General features: G+C 58.4%; 1 long non-coding RNA gene across 1 annotated transcript; it reads right to left on the bottom strand.

The window, feature by feature from the left end:
• Nucleotides 1-16,800: 16,800 nt before the first annotated feature.
• Nucleotides 16,801-18,809, bottom strand: LOC128904045 (uncharacterized). Its single transcript, XR_008464384.1, has 4 exons — nt 18,115-18,809; nt 17,909-17,971; nt 17,742-17,796; nt 16,801-17,582 (listed from the first exon to the last, which is right to left on the bottom strand). It is a non-coding gene; the product is annotated as an uncharacterized LOC128904045 (long non-coding RNA).
• Nucleotides 18,810-19,282: the final 473 nt, after the last annotated feature.

Genomic DNA, 19,282 nt, shown 5'->3' with positions numbered 1-19,282 from the left:
GGGGCGCTCTGACGCCGTGTCTCCCCTGGGCCCTCTAATCCTGATCGTGACAGGGCTCAGCATATTCTCATCCGTGCTGCAGAGCAAGCGGCTTCAGGTAGGTGACTGTTGCACCACACTGTGCTGCGGCGTGGGGTGGCGAGGGATGGCATGGGGTGGTGTGGGGTGCCGTGGGGGGCTGTGGTGTGGGACTGGGAGGTGCTCCCGTCTCACCCAGCTCCTCGGAACCTTGCAGAAGTGGTTTAAGAAGAAGAAGAAGAAGCGTCGGACAAGGAAGACAAGAGCCCGGCCAGAGAAGCAGAGCAGTGAGTGGCCCCAGCACCGAGCACCCTGCAAACGGCCTACACCCCACGGCAGCCCTGAGCCGGGGCTGTGCCGGCAGCTGCTGGCCGCTCACTCTGTCTCCTCCCTCCGCAGCTTCTCAGCCAGTGGATGGAGGAGTGGAGAAATCCCGGCCCAAGCAGGAGAAGCGGCGAGTGTGGGGGAGACCCCAGATGCTGCCCCAGACCCTCACCCCGTGCCCTGCCCCTGCCTGCGCTGGGCAGCCCTGCCCACCGGCCAAGGAGGGGTGCTGCCCGCGGGTCCCGCTGGGGTCTGGGGTGCAGCGGGGTCTCTTTCTCCTCCTCTGCAGGGCGAGTGCGGAGGCCTTGAACAGGAAGCCCCTCTCCCCATGGGCCCCAATGGCCACCATGAACCCAATGACAGACAGAGGCTGCTCTTCCTTCAGCTCCCTCTACTCCTTCCCGGAGCCCTGGCCTGGTGCGATGGCGGAGCTGGCAGCACTCGACCGCTCAGGACCGTGCCATCCCCCCAGGGCTGTGAAGGGGAGGGTGGAGGAGCCAGGGCCAGCCTTCTGCCAGGAGCCCCTACTGGAAATGCCTACAAGGACCAAGCAAGAGCCGGTCCCCAGGGAAAGCAGGGACAGGGCGCAGAGCCCTGTGCACACGCAGCCTTCACCCTGCAGCCCCCCAGCCATGGCCACGGACCAAGGGGAGCTGATCATGGAGCTCCTCCGCTGTTTCGAGTGCACCCAGGAGATGGCCAGGCAGTGCTGTGAGATGCTGAAGGTGCTGCAGGCCCGTTGGCAAGGGGCAGCGGGAGCCTGTGACCAGAACCTCCCCGGGGAGCCCTTCCATCCCCTGGGCAGGATGGCGGCGCAGGAGCAGCTGGGGGCCACAGTGAAGCCCCGGCACCTGGGAGTGGAGTGGCCGTGAGTGGATGCAAACACGGATAAGGCTGAGGATGGGGACATGGACAAGGAGAAGGACACGGGAGCAGACACAAGTGTGAAGGAGAAGGAAAGGAGCAGCCCTGTGGAGCTCGGCAGGGGGAGCCTGGCAGAAGTGTAGAGAAAAAGCAACGTGGGGCCGGGCGAGAACAACTCCATGGGGCCAAGCACCAGCAGCCCCCCAGGCTCAGGCAGGAACACCCCCATGGATGCGGAAGGGAGGAGGGACAGGGCGCAGAGCCCCATGACTGTGCTTCCGCCGCCCAGCCGCCCCCTAGCCAAGGCCACGGACGAGAGGGAGCTCTTCTTGGAGCTCTTGGACACTGTCAAGACCTTGGAGGAGGAGAGGCAGCAGCATGGCAAGCCTTTGAATAGGGAGTGTGACCAGGCTTCCCCAGGGCTGTGCCCACTAGGACGGTGCCTGTGTCAGTGCTGCACCCGGCTCTGGCACCGCCTGAAGGACTGCTGGAGACGCTGCTGCCGGCCGCGCCGTGTCTGCTTCAGAAATTTCCCCCAGTGGGTGGGAAGTGTGGGGCTGGGAACCCCCTGGGGTGCCCCTCTTCTGAACCAATAAAAAAGTCAGTATTTTCTCTATCCCTGTGACTGTCAGCAGATCAGTTTTGTCCCTTGACAGGAGCAGAGAATCAGTTTTGGGTAACGACAACAGTAGATGCTACAGTAATGCCCACTCTCCCGTGGAGATGGGGGGGCCCTTGAGCATTACACCCCACCCAGAGAGATAGACAACTTCTATTACCGTTAGAAGATGTCGTACCCTCAGCTCATGCCATGATCTTACTTGACATATTGGAAATTATCCCCGGTACGAGAGTAGATCCAAAGACAATTTCTAGAAAGCTTTGCAGATCCCGGCTGTTCCTTGGAAGCTCTGCAGCGCAACAGAACCTAAAGAGCGCTGTCAGCAACCATCAGGCCGTGTGCTTCCCTCAGGCGTGCAAAGACCTGATGCTCATTGACGCGGGTCAAGGCTGTCGCACACCTTTGGTGGCACATCCTGCGTGACACCACAGGGCTGTGACATGGGCACCACTTAATTTACATCCGCTCTAGACGTTTGTGTATTGCCAAAAGGGAGCAGAACCACGAGTGCAGGCTGACGCAGGCTACAGCTCTGCAAGCAAACAGGGCGCACGGACTCCTCTCCTCATGAGCACATTTCCCTGCAAAAGGGTGGGGTTCAGAAAAATCGGAAAGGATAAGGAAGTTCCCAGTTACTAAACGCCTAAAAAAACCCCAACAAAACAACCAAAACCAGCCCAATGAGTGAAAAAGAATCACGGTACAAGCACAGGCCACATCCTTTAACTTTTTGGCCTTCGGTCTAGCTAAACAGTGAAATGGTCTCTGCTGCTGAAGTTCAAGTGCCAAGTCTGGGCAGGGCTGGGAGTGCTCAGCCTGGAGAAGAGGCGGCTCAGGGGGATCTCCTCCACGCACATCAATACCTGCAGGGAGGGTGCCAAGAGGACGGAGGCTGGAGCTGGTCATCACCGCCGTGAGCAGTGGCAGCAGCTCGGGGCGCTGCTGAGTTCATGGGAGGTTTTGGGATGGTGTGAGACCCGTGAAGGGGTAATGCCAAGTCCTCCTGTCCCTTTGCTGAACATCTCCTTCTCTCCCTTTGGGGCGCACAGGCCTCAGACTTGTGCTCCCACACTTTTCTGTGGACCCAGAAGGCAAATGTGTGGAGCCTCTGAAAGCATTTTGCCTGGAAGGGATCGACTCAAAGGTGTGTCTTCTCAGGGATGCCCGCACCTCCCCTTCTATCCCTTGCTGACCCTCCACCCCCTTCCCTTTCTGTCCGCAAGCCTTCCCTCTTGTGTCTGCTCTTCCCCAGGCTGCTCCTGCCTGCTCCTGTGTCCGTGTCCCTGTCCTTGTTCACGTCTGCATCTGCGTCCATGTCCCTGTCTGCCCCCAGCCCCAGTTGCTCCCTCCCAACGCACTGGGGTGTCACGCTTTCGGCTGGGGTGGGGATGACTTCCTTGCGAGCAGGTGGTGTAGCGCTGTGTTTTGGATTTGGGATGAAAACAGTGTTGGTAGCGCACTGGTGGTTTTAGCTGTTGCTGAGCTCTCAAGGCCTTTTCTGCTCCTCACGCTGCCCGACCGACAGTGGCCTGGGGGGCACAGGGAGTTGGGAGGGGACAGAGCCAGGACAGCTGACCCCGACTGAGCAAAGGGACATTCCGTGCCATTTGACGTCACGCTCAGTATATAAAGCCGGGGAAAGAAGAAGGAAGGGCTGATGTTCAGAGTGATGGCGTTTGTCTTCCCAAGTCACCGTCACGCTGCCGGAGCCCGGCTTTCCTGGAGACGGCTGAACCCCCGCCTGCAATGGGAAGCAGCCAACGGGTTCCTTGTTTGGCTTTGCTTGTGCGCGCGGCTTTTGCTTTGCGTATTAAACTGCCTTTCTCTCACGCCACGACTTTCCTCCCTTTCCCACTTCCCATTCTGTGTGTCCAGAGAAGGGCAAGGGAGCTGCTGAGGGCTCTGGAGCACAGGCCACGGCGCCGGGCCCTCAGCCGCCCCACAGCCGGCCGCAGCCCCGCCCCAGGCCCCGGCCCCGGCCCCGGCCCGGCCCGGCCCGGCCCACAGCGGCGGCCGATGGCGGCGCTCGGGGGTTCCCTCCGAGGAGGCGGCGGTGTTCCCCCCGCATATCCCTGCAACGTGATCAGGAACTAGTGCTGAAGGGCCGTCTGTGTCTTCTCGCGAATTCTCACTCGCCAAGGGACAGCTTCGGGGCAGGTACGTCCGCAAGGGAGCGGGGGTTGGTGGCGAAAAAAGGCAAAAAAGGGGCTATTCCGGAGCTGCCCGGGGCCGGGGAAAGGCCGGGAGGGCGCAGGCCGGCCGCGAGGGCCGGCAGCTGGCGGGGGGGCGCTGACGGGCCGGGCCGGGGCGAGCAGGAACGGCGCTCAATTTAAACGGGGTGTAACGGCCCCCACCGGTCGCTTCCCGAGGGACAGCTTCGGGGCAGGTACGTCCGCAAGGGAGCGGGGGTTGGTGGCGAAAAAAGGCAAAACAGGGGCTTTTCCGGAGCTGGGGAAAGGCCGGGAGAGCGCAGGCCGCCCAGCAGAGCCAGCAGCTCCCAGGGGGGCTGCTGACAAGATGGGGGACACAGCAGATTCCCCGCCCTCCCTCTGCCTAGCTGAAGAAGGTAACTAAGAGGACAGGGGGCTGTGGGAACATGTTCCTGCCCGGCGAAGCAGGCGTGTCTCCCCAGTAACTCCCTGGCCTTCCAGGTACCCTGAAAAACCAGGTACGAGGCTCTGCAAGGGGAACCTAATGCTGACGAGGAAGATAATGCAGTGTCCACAGAGGTGTTGCCAAGGTTAAGCCAAACCACACCTCGCATCAAAACGTCTTCAGTTAAGAAGAAAAGACGGGTCACTGTTGTAGGCGACTCCATCCTGAAGGGAGCGCAAGGCCCGATATGCAGACCAGACCCACTTCTCAGGGAAGTGTGCTCAGGGAAGGGGCCCGGGTTAAAGATACCAGAAGAAAACTTCTCTCCCTGGTAAGCCCCTCAGATTATTAACCGCTCCTCATTTTTCAGACAGGCAGAGATGATCTGTTACCGAGAATCCCAAGGGAGATCAAGAGAGACTTCTGGGCCTTGGGATGACTAGGAAAGGGCTCAGGAGCGCAAGTCGTGTTCTCCTCTGTCGTTGCAGGCCCAGGGAAGGATGAGGCAAGCAACAGGAAGAGCCAGCAGATCAATACCTGGCTGCGAGCCTGGTGTCAGTGGCAGGACTTTGGGGTTTTTGATCACAGCATGGTTTGACAGGACAGCAGGCCTGTTGGAGACAGACGGGATACACCTGCCTCAAAAGGGGAAAAGGATCCTTGCACAGGAGTTGGCAGGGCTCATCAAAGGGGCTTTCAAGTAGATTTGAAGGGGGAAAGGGATGAATCCGGCAGCAGAGACACAAGGGTCGTTGATGGGTTAGAAGCTACGGCTGTGCCTGGGAATGGTCAGGTAGGAGTGAAGCCTTCTTCCAGCAAAAAGGTGTCAGGATCAGCAGGCCAGCTGAAGTGCTTCCACACTCATGCCTGCAGCATGGGCAACAAAGAGGAGGAGCTGGAAGCCATTATGCAGCAGGACAGCTATGACGTAGTCACCGTCACGGAAACATGGTGGGCTGACTTGCACACCCTGCGGGAGCACAGCACTCGTTCCCTGTGCACCTTGAATATCCAATGTCATATCCACGACCCTCATGGGCAAGTGGTCAGGGGAACGTCGTGGGCCAACTTGGCCAAGAGAGCCCCAAAACTGCGCGTGAACCTCTTCTTTGAAAGAGTCACGAAGCACGATCACCTAGCCAGGATCCTGCTAGCGGAGATGCCAGTCAGCAGCATAAGAGTCTGCAGAGCTACAGTTTCAGAGACCCAGGCTGGAGAATGAGACGCACCCTCACCAACCTCCTCCCAGCCTCCTGGTGTGTTCTGCAGGTACGGGAACCCAGAGTGACATCTCACCGCGGTATCACAAAGCTAAGCAAAGTGATCCTCCAGGCCTTCTGCATAGCAGCGCTCAGCAGGAGGAATTCCTGACCACTTCAGTGTTATGGCCAGAGGGTCATTTTCATAAGCGAGCCACTGCGGTGTTCCACTCTAGCCTGGTTGAGGTTGTTGTCCTTGTCCAGTTGCGATGCCCGTTATGCCAGTCTTCACTGTCAGGCTGATGTCAGGTTGCCCTCATAAAAAGCTGAAACACCCAAAATACTGGTGCTGGGATGTCAGCTGTGAGCAAAAAGAGCTTTTCAGGCAGGAAAACCTCAATTTTGTGAAAAAGCTTTAGGCTTGTTCTAGTAACTGACAACTTTCTTATCCTTTCCGATTTTTCTGAACCCCACCCTTTTGCAGGGCAATCTGCTCATGAGGAGAGGAGTCCGTGCACCCTGTTTGCTTGCAGAGCTGTAGCCTGCGTCAGCCTGCACTCATGGTTCTGCTCCCTTTTGGCAAAACACAAACGTCTAGAGCAGATGTAAATTAAGTGGTGCCCATGTCAGAGCCCTTTGGTGTCACGGAGGATGTGTGTTCCTGGACCCACGCTTCCCAGCCATTAGGGGAAATTGCTGAAGCAGACGCGGCGTGGCCGGCAGCAGTGTCTCCACCAGTCCTTCAGGCGGTGGCAGAGCCGGATGCAGCAGTGACACAGGCACCGTCCTAGCGGGCACAGCCCTGGGGATGCCTGGTCACACTCCCTGTCCATGGGCTCGCTGTGGTGCTGCCCCTCCTCCTCCAAGGTCTTGACAGTGTCCAAGAGCTCCAAGTAGAGCTCCCTCTCGTCTGTGGCCTTGGCTAGGGGGCTGCTGGGGGGCAGCTGCACGTTCACAGGGCTCTGCGCCCTGTCCGTCCGCCCTTCCACATCCATGGGGGTGCTCCTGCCTGAGCCTGGGGGGCTGCTGGTGCTTGGCCCCATGGAGTTGTTCTCGCCCGGCCCCATCTTGCTGTTTCTCTTCACTTCTGCCAGGCTCCCCCTGCCGAGCTCCACAGGGCTGCTCCTTTCCTTCTCCTTCACACTTGTGTCTGCTCCCGTGTCCTTCTCCTTGTCCATGTCCCCATCCTCAGCCTTATCAGTGTTTGCAGCCACCCATGGCTGCTCTGCTCCCAGGTGCTGGGGCTTCACTGTGGCCCCCAGGTGCTCCTGCACCACCATCCTGCCCAGGGGATGGAAGGGCTCCCCGGGGAGGTTCCAATCACAGGCTCCCGCCCTTGCCAACGGGCCTGCAGCACCTTCAGCATCTCATAGCACTGCCTGGCCATCTCCTGGGTGTACTCAAAAGAGTGGAGGAGCCCCATGATCAGCTCCCCTTGGTCCGTGGCCATGGCTGGGGGGCTGCAGGGTGAAGGCTGCGTGTGCACAGGGTTCTGCGCCCTGTCCCTGCTTTCCCTGGGGACCACTCTTGCTTGGTCCTTGTAGGCAGTTCCAGTGGGGGCTCCTGGCAGAGGGCTGGCCCTGGCTCCTCCACCCTCCCCTTCACAGCCCTGGGGGTACAGCGGGGTCTTCAGCAGTTGAGCGCTGCCAGGTCCACCATCACACCAGGCCAGCGCTCTGGGAAGGAGTAGAGGGAGCTGAAGGAAGAGGAGCCTCTGTCTGTCAGAGAGTCCATGGTAGCCAGCAGGGCCCATGGGGAGAGGGGCTTCCTGTTCAAGGCCTCCGCACTCGCCCTGCAGAGGAGGAGAAAGAGACCCCGCTGCACCCGGAGCCCAACGGGACCCGTGGGCAGCACCCCTCCTTGGCCGGTGGGCAGGGCTGCCCAGCGCAGGCAGGGGCAGGGCACGGGGTGAGGTTCTGGGGCAGCATCTGGGGTCTCCCCCACACTCACCGCTTCTCCTGCTTGGGCCGGGATTTCCTAACTCCTCTATCCACTGGCTGAGAAGCTGCAGAGGGAGGAGACAGAGTGAGCGGCCAGCAGCTGCCGGCACAGCCCCGGCTCAGGGCTGCCGTGGGGTGTAGGCCGTTTGCAGGGTGCTCGGTGCTGGTGCCACTCACCGCTCTGCTTCTCTGGCCGGGCTCCTGTCTTGCTTGTCTGACGCTTCTTCTTCTTCTTCTTAAACCACTTCTGCAAGGTTCCGAGGAGCTGTGTGAGACGGGAGCACCTCCCAGTCCCACACCACAGCCCCCCACGGCACCCCACACCACCCCACGCCATTCCTCGCCACCCCACGCCGCAGCACAGTGTGGTGCAGCACAGTGTGGTGCAACAGTCACCTACCTGAAGCCGCTTGCTCTGCAGCACAGATGAGAATATGCTGAGCCCCATCACAATCAGGAGAAGATGGCCTAGGGGAGACACGGCGTCAGAGCGCCCCATGGCACAGACTCCGGTGTGGCTGCGGTGCTCTGAGTCACCAGCACAGAACCGCGATGCGGCTCCCCAGTGTCCTCCTGGGTCCCCAGTGACGGGACCCGCAAGACTGCTGGGGTGTCAGAGGCCGAGGCTGCAGTCTGCCCAGACAATGCCAGACTGCGGTGCCCAGCATCCGCTGACGGCTCCAGTGGGGACCGCGTCCCTCTTTTGTAGTGTGGCAGGGGGGCACATCCCCCTTTGTGACATCGTGGGGCAGTCAAAGCCCCCCTTGGTGACACGCAGCAGGGGATGAGGAAGAGCAAGAGAAGGAGGGTACTTGCCCCAAGCTGCCAACAGGACTATTTCATAGCATGAACATCACGTTCAATATAAATTATAAAGTCTGCTGTGTAGTTCGACTCTCCCGTGATGGCGGTGGTCCAGAGAACTCCTTGCCGTAGTCTCGGAGCCCTGAGCCCTTCCCTTCCTCGTGAAGCTGCAGCGCTCGCAGTGTCCCCCATTGGCTGTCCCCTGCTGGGAGTGCACGGCTTCCTGCTGATGGAATGGGCTGGGTGTAGTCCTTGGGTATTTTATATTGATATCGGGATTGACACTGCTTCTTTAGCATTATTAATGTTAATTCTTTAGTTTTATCCTATTAAATCTATTTCTATTGCAACCCTCTTGTTTCCTTGTTTTTCCCCAATTCCCCTTCCCGGGTGGGGAGGGGTCATCAGGTGAGAGAGTAATTGTCTAAAGGATAAGAAATTGTGGTGGGTTTCTCAAACCATAACAAGAAGGGAGGGAGAAGGAGGAGAAAAGGAGAAGGAGAAGGGCCCCACCCCTTCCGGGCATGGTTTGGGTGGGAAGGGACCTTAAAGGCCACCCAGTGCCACCCCCTGCCCTGGGCAGGGACACCTCCCACCAGCCCAGCTTGCTCCAAGCCCCGGCCAACCTGGCCTTGATCCCCTCCAGGGATGGGGCAGCCACAGGTTCTCTGGGCAACCTGGGCCAGGGGCTCACCGCCCTCACAGCCAAGAATTTCTGCCCAAGATCTCAGCTCAATCTCCCCTCTTGCAGTGGAAACCCCTTCCCCCTCGTCCCATGGCTCCCCTCCCTCATCCAGAGTCCCTCCACAGCTTTCCTTGAGCCCCCTGACGGACTGGAAGGGGCTGGAAGGTCTCCGCGGAGCCTTCTCTTCTCCAGGCTGAACTTTTATAGATATTATTTAGTATTCCTGCTGAAAAATGAGACCCCTGTCTGACCGTCTGGTTTCATTTCAGTCAGTATCTGGAAATGATTTCCCACAAAAGTGCTTTGACCACTCCTGGGGGATCAGCTTTCCTGGTAGGAAAAGCTTCTACTCCTCCTGAGGGTGGATCCATGATTACCAGCAGGTGCTTAACGCCTTCCACAGGAGGCATGTCAGCATAAACGATCTGCAGCCTTTGGAATGTGTTTCTTTCCCATCTACAAGTAGGGTCGGAAGGAGGATCCGGGGAACCACAGGCCTGTGAGCCTGACGTCGGTACCAGGGAAGATCATGGAGAGGATCATCTTGAGTGAGCTCTCACGGCAAGTGCAGGGCAGCCATGGAATCAGGGCCAGCCAGCATGGGTTTAGGAAAGGGAGGTCCTGCTTAACAACCTGATCTCTTTCTATGACCATGTGAGCCGCCTGTTGGATGCGGGGAAGGCTGTGGACGTTGTCTCTCTGGACTTTGGTAAGGCCTTTGACACCGTCCCCCACAGCATTGTCCTGGAGAAGCTGGCGAATCCTGGCATAGACAAGTGTACTCTTTGCTGGGTTAAAAACTGGCTGGATGGCCGTGCCCAGAGAGTTGTGATTAGTGGGGTGAAATCCCCTTGGCGGCCGGTCACCAGTGGTGTCCCTCAGGGCTCAGTTTTGGGGCCAGTTTTGTTTAAAATCTTTATCAATGATCTGGATGAGGGGATTGAGTGCACCCTCAGTAGGTTTGCAGATGACACCAAGCTAGGGGGGAGTGTTGATCTGCTTGAGGGAAGGAAGGCTCTACAGAGGGCCCCGGACAGGCTGCAGGGATGGGCCAAGGCCAATTGGATGAGGTTTAATAAGGCCAAGGGCCGGGTCCTGCATTTTGGTCACAACAACCCCAAGCAACGCCAGGGGCTTGGGGAAGAGTGGCTGGAAAGCTGCCCTGCAGAAAAGGACCTGGGGGTGCTGGTGGCCAGCCAGCTTAACATGAGCCAGCAGTGTGCCCAGGTGGCCAAGAAGGCCAACAGCATTCTGGCTTGTATGAGGAATAGGGTGGCCAGCAGGAGTAGGGAAGGGATCGTGCCTCTGTACTCGGCACTGGTGAGGCCTCACCTCGAGTGCTGTGTTCAGTTCTGGGCCCCTCTGTACAAGAGGGACCTTGAAGTGCTGGAGCGTGTCCAGAGGAGAGCTACCAGGCTGGTGAGGGGTCTGGAGACCAAGTCCTATGAGGAGAGGCTGAGGGAGCTGGGCATGTTTAGCTTGGAGAAGAGGAGGCTGAGGGGAGACCTCATTGCCCTCCACAAGTCCCTGAAAGGAGGTTGGAGAGAGGTGGGTGTTGGCCTCTTCTCCCAGGTGAATAATGACAGGACCAGAGGAAATGGTCTGAAGCTGCGGCAGGGGAGGTTTAGATTAGATAGTAGGAAGAATTACTTCACTGAAAGAGTGGTCAGGCACTGGAACTGCCTGCCCAGGGAGGTGGTGGAGTCACCATCCCTAGAGGTATTTAAGAAACGCCTAGATTTGGCACTTCAGGGCATGCTCTAGTGGCAGAGATTGCAGGTTGTTTGTTTGTGGGTTTTTTTGGTTGTTTGGTTTTTTTTGGTGCGTGTATGGTTGGAGTCGATGATCTCAAAGGTCCTTTCCAGCCATGAAGAGTCTCTGATTCTATGATTCCCAGTTAGGCTTACTTCCGCCTCCAGTACAGTCAACTCTTGGGATCCCCCTGTGACCCCAGAAATACAAATGGGTTCTGACCCTCTATAGCTTGATGGTATTAGAGTGCACTGTGCACCTGTGTCCGCTAGAGCCTTATACTCCTGAGGGTCTGATGTGCCAGGCCATCGAGCCCACACCGTCCAATAAACCCGGTTGTCCCTTTCTTCCACCTGGCCGGAGGCAGGGCCCCTCTAATACCAGTCATAGTATCCGTTACTCACTCACTTCTTGCAGAAATGACTTGGAAGTTCCTTCAAGAGGATCAGAAGCAAGATCAGGCCTTCTGCTCTGTCTGGGGAACTGCCCGCTGGAAAGTGGGGCGGCACTTTTCCTGGAGGGATCCCCTTTTGTGGTTGTCCTTCCTTGCAACTCCTGTACCCGTGTCCGCAGGATCCAAGTAGGTTGTCCATCCCACTTCCTCATGTCCTCCCCGTGGTCACGCAGGTAGAAGAACCACAGGGTGCCTCGTGGTGTGTACCTGAGATGCTGGCCCGTACAGGTGGGGAGTAGGACATATTCTCTTCAAGTTGCTGGACCTTTCGGGACAGTTTCTCCACAGCTGGGACAAGGCGGGAAGAGAGACTTTCTTCATATCGCCGGAGCCGGCCAGCCACCTCATCCACCGTTGGTCCCTCTTCGCCTTTCCATTCCGTTACTGCCAGTGAGTTGGCATATGACGATGGTGCGCTTCGTACAAACTTCCGCCACATGGGCCTTGTGCATTGCACCTCATCAGGGTCTGTGGGTAAGTCTGCATTGTCCGAGTCATAATAAATCATCTCCCGCACGGCTAATTCTCTCAGGTACTGGATACCTCTTTCCATGGTAGTCCTCTTGCTTGGCTGACATACAACATCTTCACTGAAGGGGTACCTCTCCCTCACGCCTGACAGGAGTCGTTGCCAGAGGCTGAGGGCTTGGGTCTTCTTTCCAATTGCCTTGTCAATGCCGCCTTCCCTAGACAGGGATCCCAGCTGCCTGGCTTCCCTACCCTCTAATTCCAGGCTACTGGCCCCGTTATCCCAACAGCGAAGCAGCCAGGTGACAATGTGCTCGCCTGAAAGTGGGCTAAAATCTTCTCGCATATCCCACGGCTCAGTCAAGGATAGGGATCGGGTAATTATCTCTGGTTCTGCCCCTTCCTCCTCTTCTCATGATGGCCCTGGTTCATCATCATGTCTTACTAAGCGAACTGATTTCTTCGTGTACTTCTTCTGTATGGGGGCAACTGATACTGGCACGGGTTGGTTCCCTGGTTCAGTGGCAGTGTCTGCCACAGGGCTTGCAGTAGCCACAGTGTCTGCCACAGGGCTTGCAGTAGCCGCAGTGTCTGTCACGGAATCACGGAATCTTCAGAGTTGGAAGGGACCTCTAGAGATCATCTAGTCCAACTCCCCTGCTAGAGCAGGATTGCCTAAAGCACATCCCTCAGGGCTGCATCCAGGCGGGTCTTGAAAATCGCCAGAGAGGGGGACTCCACAACCTCCCTGGGCAGCCTGTTCCAGTGCTCTGTCACCCTCACCATAAAGAAGTTTTTCCGTGTATTTGAACGGAACTTCCTATGTTCTAGCTTGTGCCCATTGCCCCTTGTCCTGTCACTGGGAACCATTGAAAAGAGCCTGGCTCCGTCCTCCTTAAACCCACCCTTTAGATACTTGTAAACATTGATGAGGTCCCCCCTCAACCTTCTCTTCTCCAGGCTAAAGAGTCCCAGCTCTTTCAGCCTTTCCTCGTAAGGGAGATGCTCCAGTCCCATAATCATCTTGGTTGCCCTTCGCTGGACTCGCTCCGGTAGTTCCCTGTCCCTCTTGAACTGGGGAGCCCAAAACTGGACACAATACTCCAGTTGTGGCCTCCCCAGTGCAGAGTAGAGGGGGAGAATGACCTCCCTCGACCTACTGGCCACAGTCTTCAATATGCAGCCCAGGATGCCATTGGCCTTCTTGGCGACAAGGGCACACTGCTGGCTCATGGATAGTTTGCTGTCTACTAGGACCCCCAGGTCCTTCTCCTCAGAGCTGCTTCCCAGCATGTCCGCCCCTAACCTATACTGGTGCTGTCGGTCTGGTCTCCATCTCTTTCCCCTGAGGGTGCTGCATAACACTGAGCAGTGCCTGGTAGACAGTGGCCAGGGCCCAGCACAGTGCGGTGAGTTGTGCCTCTCTGGAAGAGCCCCAGTATTTCCCCTGCAGATATTCTACTCCTCTCTCAGGGTCCTGTAATTGTTCAGGGGTGAAGTCCCAGAGCATTGGAGGCGAGAAGTTCTCTAGGTACCTGCCCCTGTTCTCCCACATGCCATGCCACCCCTGCCTGTCCAGCCTCAGAGCCTCAGAGCTGGGGAGGGACTCTGGATGAGGGAGGGGAGCCATGGGACGAGGGGGAAGGGGTTTCCACTGCAAGAGGGGAGATTGAGCTGAGATCTCGGGCAGAAATTCTTGGCTGTGAGGGCGGTGAGCCCCTGGCCCAGGTTGCCCAGAGAAGCTGTGGCTGCCCCATCCCTGGAGGGGTTCAAGGCCAGGTTGGCCGGGGCTTGGAGCAAGCTGGGCTGGTGGGAGGTGTCCCTGCCCAGGGCGGGGGGGTGGAATGAGATGATCTTTAAGGTCCCTTCCCACCCAAACCATTCTGTGATTCTATGATTCTACATCTATATGTCACCACCCAGACAACTGCTCGGGGGGCCGTGACCCCTCAACCCTGCAGCTGGGGCTGCCCCGGCCGAGTCAGGGTCCCGCTTTCAGGCTCCTCTTCCCTGGCGCTGGTGGAGCTTCCACCCTGCAGGTCCATGAAGGGCTAAGGGGTGCCCAGGACGAGCCACCCTCATGGGGCACCCGTGGCCACCACTGTCCCTGGGGGCAGTGAGTCCACTGGGCCATCAGGCAGCATTGCCCAGGACCAGCACACTCATGAGGACGACCATGAGGAAGAAGACCCACATGAAGAAGCGGTCCATCACCTTGGCCACCTTCTTCCACTCGCCGGTCCGGCGCTGGGAGGCTTGGTGATGCCAGAAGCAGCTGGCGACGAAGCCCACGTTCCTCAGCAGGCCATCGTGGTGGCACAGGCAGCGGTCCTGGGGACAGCCCCCTGCCTCGGCACCCACCTCCCCCTCCATGGGGCTCTCCCCTGGCCCCACAGTGTCCTGCCTGCCCGGCACCCACTGGGGGCTCTTTCAGCTCTCGCCCACCTCGTAGACACAGCAGAGCCGGGCCATGTGGTGGAGGATGAGCCACCTGGCCCAGGGGGGCATGGGCCAGGGCCCCAGGCCGCAGTGGTGGACGTTCATGATGAAGATGGTCAGCGCGGTGGAGGCCGTGATCATGGTCATGGTGGCGATGTAGTACTTCCCTGTGTGGGTAATGGGTGGTGACGCCGCGGCAGACCCCTGCCCCACCTGCCCCTGCCGCGGCAGACCCCTGCCCACCTCCCCGCATCGAAACCCCCCCTGGCATGGAATCCATCAGGTCCCCGGTGTGCAGCCGGTTGTGGAGGTCGACCTGGTTCCCGTTGTAGGTCCAGGAGCCAAAGGTGAGGCGGCACCGCTGCCCGTCGAAGGGGAAGTAGGAGACATCCACCTTGCAGGAGCTCTTGGTGATGGCGGGTGAGTCCCACGTGATGTGCCCGTCGGAGCGCAGCACCACGTTGGTCTCCACCGAGCCGCCAAAGCCGTCGTCGGCGCTGGGGGAGGGATCGCTGTGGGGCCAGGATGGCCCCGAGCCCCACGTGGGGCAAGGGTCTGCGGGGCCGGGGCCGAGCACTGGTCCCCAACCCCGTGTCCCCTCCCCACGTCACCCCCAGGAAGAGGGGGCTCGCTGCCCCTGGTCACCCCCGTGGTGGCACATCCCAGCTGCCAGGTGGGTGGCACACCAGGCTGATGCCAGCACCTCCTGCCGCCGCCTTCTCACCCAGTCGAGGTGACCGTCTCCCCACATCCCCCACACCAGGACCCCCCTGCTCCCCGTTGGCAACACCCCCAGCCCCAGCCTCAGCCCCCCCAGCTCCGGGAGCAGCCAGGGGGTGGGGGAGGGCGAGCAGCACCCACTCGTTGTAGAGGATGATGATGTGCGGCCGCCAGACGTAGCTGCTGGGGATGCGGATGCTGTCGATGCCGCCGTAAGCGTCCTTGTCCCAGGCGAGGTGGGCGTCCAGCCAGGCCTGACGGACCCACAGGTAGGAGGTGAGGACCTGGTTCACCTTGTCCTGCCGAGGGCAGAGGGTGGGGGGGGGGGACAGGGACAGACCTCGCTGCCCCCCTGTGGAATAAATACTACATTGGCTAAAAACACAAAAGTACAGCATTGTTCACACAGGAAGGAAAAGTAGAAAATCAAGAGGCTTCTGAGGGAGAAAACAGCCGCAGCTGGCATGAAGAATACAACACCTGTGGTTCCCTGATAAGCTACATGAGGTACGGGACGGGATGCAATTATTCCGCGGCTTTACCTTAGGATGTATAGCGGATACGGGAATGGGATGATACCAGGAAACAGATAAGCTGCCAATTAGCTGCCCGCTCCATACTCGTAGCCAACATTTTGCCAAATTTTGATGAAATGCTGTCCTTTGTGCGAACTTTGCTCATTAGAATATCATTATAATACCAAAACACACCTCCACCCCGAAGGCTACCCGCCTCCAAGGTGCGACCGCTCCTTCTTGAGCCTGCGCCCTGAGCTTCTCCTAAACTAGACCTTTAATTGTGAAGCGAGAAAAATTTACACCACTCATGGTAAAAGTATGTACGACTAAAGTCACTCAAACTCCACCTCGAAGATAACAAATAGTAGAAAAACAGCCCGAGAGAGGGGGGATACCCAGGGAAGACACCATCGCAAAGAATTCCATCACTGGCTTCTGGGAGCAGGCGACGGGCTGAGCCTCTCTTCCCCCCCACAGGGACGCCTTTGGGTAAGACCTAGATTATACCGAGGGCTTCCTCGGGAAACTCAGAAATTTCTCTAGAGACTCTCTTTTCTACATGTATAGCCAGGCTGTATCGTTAGAACTTTGTCCCGTGTTTTGTAGATGTAACAATACTTTCATTTGCACGTGCTTTGCAGACAGTGTATTTATCACCGGCTGCCCTAAGAACCTATCTATCTGTTGCTTAAATAAACTGCACTTTTTGAAGTAGCTCGTTCTTTTGGTTTCTCACCGAACGCGACCAAAGACTCGAGAGTGGCCGTGCTAGTTCATGAGCACGACTAGACGGAAGGTGCAGTCCACTAGTAGTGTATCCAAATCGTAACACTTTAATACACATTAAACGCCATTGGGCTGATAGTGCTGAATTGGGCATCCCTCAGGATTTAAACCCAGCCGCACCTGGCCTCCCACCTCGGTGAGGAGTGTTAGAACACAAGGGGGTTCCTTTTCTGCCAAAACCGCTTTGCCCCTTTTCACGCGACACCCCCGACCCGCCCCCTGGGCCCCAGCCTGGCGGCCTCTGCAAGGGTCCCGAGGGCTGGGCTGCCTTTGGGGGGTTGCGCTGGTCTGGGGGGGCTGGGCAGGGTCGAGCTGGATGCCAGCGGTCCCAGCTCATTTTGGGGAGGGCTGTGCTGCTTTGGGGGGGTTGGAGAGAGCTGAGCCAGTTTCCAGTGATCCCAGCTCATTTGGGGGAGGACTGGCTCATGTTAAGCTGGCCGGCCACCAGCACCCCCAGGTCCTTTTCTGCGGGGCAGCTTTCCAGCCACTCTTCCCCAAGCCCCTGGCGTTGCTTGGGGTTGTTGTGACCGAAATGCAGGACCCGGCCCTTGGCCTTATTAAACCTCATCCAATTGGCCTTGGCCCATCCCTGCAGCCTGTCCAGGGCCCTCTGTAGAGCCTTCCTTCCCTCAAGCAGATCGACACTCCCTCCTAGCTTGGTGTCATCTGCAAACTCACTGAGGGTGCATTATTGTTACACATAATAACAGATGATCTGATAAAGACAGTAAACGCAATAACAGACCTTGTCTCTCTCTTCGGGTGGGGTGTAATGCACAAGGGGCAAGGGCCCCCCCATCTCCACAGGAGAGTCGGCATTACTGTAGCACATACTGTTGTCATTACACAAAACTGATTCTCTGCTCCTGTCAAGGGACAAAACTGATCTGCTGACAGTCACAGGGATAGAGAAAATATTGACTTTTTTATTGGATCAGAAGTAGGGCACCCCAGGGGGTTCCCGGCCCCACACCTCCCAGCCATTAGGGGAAATTTCTGATGCAGATGCAGCGCGGCCGGCAGCCGGCTCTGGCCATGGGCTGTCTGGCCATGGCAGTCTGGCCATGGGCTCGCCGCGCTGCTGCCTCTCCCCCCACTACTTGAAAATGTGCAAGAGGTCAAGTAGACCTCTTGCGTGGTCCTTGTTGGCAGTTCCAGTGGGGGCTCCTGGCACAGGGCTGGCCCTGGCTCCTCCACCCTCCCCTTGACAGCCCTGGGGGGATGGCGGGGTCCTGAGCAGTTGAGTGCTGCCAGCTCCGCCATCCCACCAGGACAGGCCTCCGGGAAGGGTAAAGGAAGCTGAAGAAGAGGAGCCTCTGTCTGTCATGGAGTCCATGGTGGCCAGCGGGGCCCGTGGGGAGAGGGGCTTCCGGCTCAAGGCCTCCGCACTCGCCCTGCAGAGGAGGAGAAAGAGACCCCGCTGCACCCCGGAGCCCAGCGGGACCCGCGGGCAGCACCCTGCCTCGGCCGGTGGGCAGGGCTGCCCAGCGCAGGCAGGGGCAGGGCACGGGGTGAGGGTCTGGGGCAGCATCTGGGGTCTCCCCCACACTCACCGCTTCTCCTGCTTGGGCCGGGATTTCTCCACTCCTCCATCCACTGGCTGAGAAGCTGCGGAGGGAGGAGACAGAGTGAGCGGCCAGCAGCTGCCGGCACAGCCCCGGCTCAGGGCTGCCGTGGGGTGTAGGCCATTTGCAGGGTGCTCGGTGCTGGGGCCACTTACAGCTCTGCTTCTCCGGCTGGGCTCTTGTCTTCCTTGTCTGACGCTTCTTCTTCTCCTTCACTTCTGGAAGGTCCCCAGGAGCTGGGTGAGACGGGAGCCCCACCCAGTCCCACACCACAGCCACCCACACCACTCCACGCCATCCCTCGCCACCCCACGCCGCAGCACAGTGTGGTGCAGCACAGTGTGGTCCAACAGTCACCTACCTGAAGCGGCTTCCTCCGCAGCACAGATGAGAACACGCTGAGTCCCATGACAATCAGGAGGAGAGGGCCCAGGGGAGACAAGGCATCAGAGCGCCCATGGCACGGACTCCAGTGTGGCTGCAGTGCTCCGAGTCACCACCACAGAACCGCGATGTAGCTCCCCAGTGTCCTCCTGGGTCCTTGTTTTTCCCCCAGTTCCCCTTCCCGGTTGGGGAGGGGTCATCGGGTGAGAGAGTAGTTCTCTAAAGGACAAGAAATTGTGGTGGGTTTCTCAAACCATAACGAGAAGGAGAGGGAGAAAAGGAGAGGGAGAAAAGGAGAGGGAGAAAAGGAGAGGGAGAAAAGGAGAGGGAGAAAAGGAGAGGGAGAAAAGGAGAGGGAGAAAAGGAGAGGGAGAAAAGGAGAGGGAGAAGGGCCCCACCCCTTCAGGGCATGGTTTGGGTGGGAAGGGACCTCTAAAGGCCACCCAGTGCCACCCCCTGCCCTGGGCAGGGACACCTCCCACCAGCCCAGCTTGCTCCAAGCCCCGGCCAACCTGGCCTTGAACCCCTCCAGGGATGGGGCAGCCACAGCTTCTCTCGGCAACCTGGGCCAGGGGCTCACCGCCCTCACAGCCAAGAATTTCTGCCTCAGATCTCAGCTCAATCTCCCCTCTTGCAGTGGAAAACCCTTCCCCCTCGTCCCATGGCTCCCCTCCCTCATCCAGAGTCCCTCCCCAGCTTTCCTGGAGCCCCTTGAGGGACTGGAAGGGGCTCCAAGGTCTCCGCGGAGCCTTCTCTTCTCTTCTCCAGGCTGAACGTTTCATCGAATCACAGAATTTCAGAGTTGGAAGGGACCTCTAGAGATCATCTATCCAACTCCCCTGCTAAAGCAGCATTGCCCACAGCACACTACTCAAGACTGCAGCCAGGCACGTCTTGAAAGTCTCCAGAGAAGGAGACTCCACAACCTCCCTGGGCAGCCTCTTCCAGTGCGCTCTCACCCTCACCGTGAAGAAGTTTTTCCTCATGTTTGATCGGAACTTCCTCTGTTCCAGCTTGTGCCCGTTACCCCTCGTCCTCTTACTGGCAGCCACTGAAAAGAGTCTGCCTCCATCCTCCTTCAGCCCACCCTTCAGATACTTGTAAACATTAATAAGGTCTCCCCGCAGCCTTCTCTTCTCCAGGCT

Source organism: Rissa tridactyla, chromosome 1 (assembly GCF_028500815.1).
Source record: "Rissa tridactyla isolate bRisTri1 chromosome 1, bRisTri1.patW.cur.20221130, whole genome shotgun sequence".
Lineage (NCBI taxonomy): Eukaryota > Metazoa > Chordata > Aves > Charadriiformes > Laridae > Rissa > Rissa tridactyla.
This window is presented reverse-complemented; position numbering and strand designations above follow the sequence as displayed.